We start from the raw sequence: 4,344 nt of genomic DNA on the forward strand, positions 1-4,344 counted from the left end.
TCAATGCTGTGATGGACGAATGCTCAAGGACAGATAAGTCTGTCTAGGTTGGGGAAGAAAGGTAATCCTGTTTCTCCTGAGAGTAGACAGGGGGAGAGATTAGGGAGGAGCAGGGAGAGAGGAAGAGAAAGAAACATGTCCATTTAAAAAATAAGTTGCAGTAGCAGAGAATCAAGGGCTATACTCAAAACATAAAGCGGATCACTGTTACAGTTCTCTACTGTCAATATCTACATTCCATTTCTATGGAAAAATGGACAATGACATCTGTAAACCGCTTCCCGCCGAACGGGGCAAAGTTGGGGGAAGTCACCCAAAGTCCTTGTTCTCTATCAGGTGGGGCATGGACAGTTAAGGGTAGTCAGCATTATAGCAATCCAGAAGTCCATGTGGCATCTGGCAGGTGACTGGAAAAGGCAGGGATCATGCTAAGACAATAATAAACAATACAGCAAAACATTATTTTTTTTGTAAACAATCAGCACAAAAGCATTTGTATTTCAGCTAGTCTCAGAAAACCATGAGGACAGTAACTCATAATCTGATCAAGTTTATCAATATGGAATGTTGGAGGATTAGTAGGTCTAAGATCAGACTCAAACTAATTCAGGACAAAGTTGGAACTCTAGAGTCTTTTGCATTTATTATTAGTAGGCACTTCAACACAAGGACCCTTCTTTATGGCCTCCAGATTTATTTACTTTTGTTAGTGCTGACACAACTGTACATCTTAAAGTACATTAAAATGAATTGTTTTTCCTTTTAAATGTCCATGTAGGACTCTGCTCAGGATATACCTCTTGCTAGGTGTTGAAGACCAAGTTGGTCAAAACTAACCTTTTTCCTATCTATTCTTAAGAGTCAGCTGAGATTCCTCAGAGATCACTCTTGGGGACATGTACAAAGCCTCTGGCTCCTTTAGCTTTCCTAAAGGAAAATACAAAATGAAATTAACCAGTGGTGCCACCTAACCTCATGTGGCTTCTTTTGGAAGCATCAGAGACATTTTTCTCTCCAATGACCCTCCTCTTTGTAGAATGTGCACTGGTTGGCTTCCAGTTCTCTAGGGTCCTTTTAATCTCCCTGATATGCAGAATGAGTGACTGACCAGGATTGCAGGACCAGAGAGGGGTTCCATAGTTCTCTGAGTCCTGGGTGACCTGAGAGAGCAAGGGCAAAAATGTTGGCTGTTTCTTCCTTGGCCCTTTTAATTTCTTGATTTTGGTTTCCAAGTTTTTGGTTTTAAACACCCAACAAGCTAGTTTCACCAGTCTTAAAGAGGAAGTAACAGGTTATAACTTCAATATCTATAATTTTACAGTTACCCCTTTCATTTAATTGGGAAATATGTCCACACTCATCTTCCTCTGGAAATAATAATACTGCAAAATTAGTATTATATAATAATACTAAATAATTATATAATTATTATATTAGTATTATAGAATAATATTATATATTATTATATAATAGTATATGATATATAATATTATATAATATTAGATTATATAGTATTATCTATTATTATATAATATTAGTATTATATAATATTATATAATACTAATAATATATTATATTATAATATTAGTATTATATAATACTAAATAAAATATAATACTGGAAATTAGTATTATATACTATGTATTGTGTAGATGATGACTTATTATCTCAAATTAACCTAGGTTGGTTTTTCAAAGAAGCAGTACCTCTGCAAAACACGAACAGGCAACAGTTATAAAGCTTACAAGGAAAATACAAAATGAAATTAACAGTGTTAATGGTTTGGACGTGAGGCATCCCCCAAAAGCTTGTGTATGAGACAATGCAAGAAGGTTCAAAGGAGAAATTATTGGGTTTAAGAATCTTAACCCAATCTGTGGTTTAATCCCCTGATAGGGATTAACTGAGTGGTAACTGAAATGGTAGGGTGTGTGTGGATGGAGGAGGTGGGAACTGGGGTGTGGCTTTGAGTATATATTTGTATCTAGCAAGTGGAGTCTCTCTCTCTGCTTTCTGATCACCATTATATAAGCTTCTTCCTTCTGCCACCCTCACCTGCTATGATGTTTAGCTTTACCTTGAGCCCTGAGGAATGGAGCTGGCCTTCCGTAGACTAAGACCTCCGAAACCATGAGCCTTCAAATAAACTGTTCTTCTTCTACAATTGTTCTGGTCATATCTTTTAGTCACTGCAGTGAAATAGCTGACTAAAACACAGAGCAAAAATATAGTCAGTTTGTAATAATTATGGACAAATAAAAATTATTTTTATAATCTTGAGTTTTTATTTAGTTATATATTATATTCCCTGTCTGAGATCATAGTAATCTTTACAACAAAATAATCTTTTGAACACAACTTTAATGAGCTGATGTCTAGCCTGCTTTGGAGACATTCTAAGATGGAGTAAGGTTCGAGGCAGGGCCTAATCTCAGGCAAGACAGGGCTCTTCATAATAACACAATGCAACATTACATCTGAAACATGAATCAAAGAAAGGCTAAGAGACCTTTTAACTTTCCCTTTGTGGAAAAAGTGACAAGATGTTTCCATGTTTTACACTGTCACCTTTAAACAGATCGGGATCTCTTTATTATCTTCCAAAAGTGCATTTAAATTACAATTCAACTGTGAAGAGTAACACAAAATTTTGTATATAACTTAACAACAGGTTACTTTACCAAGCTATAAAACATTAAATAACATGAATAAATATCAACCAAACTTGTATTTCTATACAAATCCAAGACTTTTTCTACAGATAATTTTAATTTGGAGAACATCAACTTAGCAAAGTGCTCCCCTAAGCTTTACATTTAACTAAGCTTAACTTTTCAAGTACAATTTAAGATCCATAGTGTACAGTAACAATAATCACAGGTCTGCATGGGTTAACAAAATCAAAAGGATAGCCTTAAATCTCTTAGGAGACAGTGTTAATGATCAGAAATTGATTTATCAGAGCAAACAGATATTAGAGGTCTTCAAATTACAATGTGGGCCTTCCATGTCAGGTATAATATATAAAAGAGAGCACTTATTGCCAGTAAGCTCACATAAACTTTCATTTTATAAACATTTACATAACACTTAGACAAGGCTTAGAGAGATGTAGTTCTCAGATGCATATGTATGTATACCTAATTGCATATATTTAGGGTGTCAACTATATTGTTATAGCCTAAATAACAGTTGTTTATTTACCTTTTTACAAAGTAATAATTTAAGATTTTAAAACTTAGTTTCCTCAAGTAATAAAACATAAAAAATACAAGAAAATTATCTTGATAGGAGCAGATCAATGTTTTAGACTTGGCTTCATCTGTCCATTACAGTTCAAATAACTTTGACTATACTAATCATAGCCAATTTAATCACAAACACAAACTTTTTGAGATTTACTTTCCACAAACCTTCTGCAACTTAAACATTCAAAACTTCTTTACACCTAAGTTTTGTCCTCTTTCATCTTAAACTTTAGCATAAGAATATTCATTTACCAGTCAAAATACTTTCTCATCCAGAAATATTTCTTTTCCTTCTAATTTTCCATACAAACATACTTCCATACCTATAACTTTCTTTAATCTTTTCTAGTTTTGGACCCTTTCTTAAATTCATATTCTGAAACAGACTTTATGTAAATATTATCTGTGCATTTAATTTACAAAACAGATTTCATCCCAGGAGATGGTTAAACAATCCAGCATATAAACAAACAAACAAACAAACAAACAAAAAACCTATACCTTAATCTTTTTTTATTCCAGACTGCATTCAAGGAGTTGAGTATAGGATATTTTTAAGCCTGACCTGTCTTCATAATCATTATCACAGTGTCATCATCTTTAAGTGAGTTTTTCACTGTCAATTGTACCCAGAGTCTCCTTTGTGCCGTTTCTTATACTAGGCATATTGATATGCAATGGAGGAGGCCCTTTGCATCCTTTTCTTTAGGCTTCCTTGAAGATCCTTTTGCAGAGGCTGCCTATAAACTATGGGTTGGCCTTAGTTTCTTTTTTTTCCTGGGTACATTTGTTTATTCTGTGAGTCTCCCCCAGGCATTTAATTTGATGGGATACTATTACAGAAAGAATTGCTTTGCCCCAGTGATGAATATCTCCTAGCCAAATGGGGTCTCCTGTCAGATCTTAAAAGGGGAGAATATTCCTGTCCCCAGGTTATAAACCAACAGTGCTGGAACCTATTGCCACATCCCATGTGGCCAGCAGCCTCCAAACCCACAAGGACAAAAGGGTCTGGAAGGCAGGGCAGATGCTAGGTTCTCTTTGGCCATTTTTCTACAGCCCAGGCAACTTTTGGGGGATTCCACCCTCCCCACAA

The sequence above is a fragment of the Urocitellus parryii genome, chromosome 12, assembly GCF_045843805.1.
Source record: "Urocitellus parryii isolate mUroPar1 chromosome 12, mUroPar1.hap1, whole genome shotgun sequence".
NCBI lineage: Eukaryota > Metazoa > Chordata > Mammalia > Rodentia > Sciuridae > Urocitellus > Urocitellus parryii.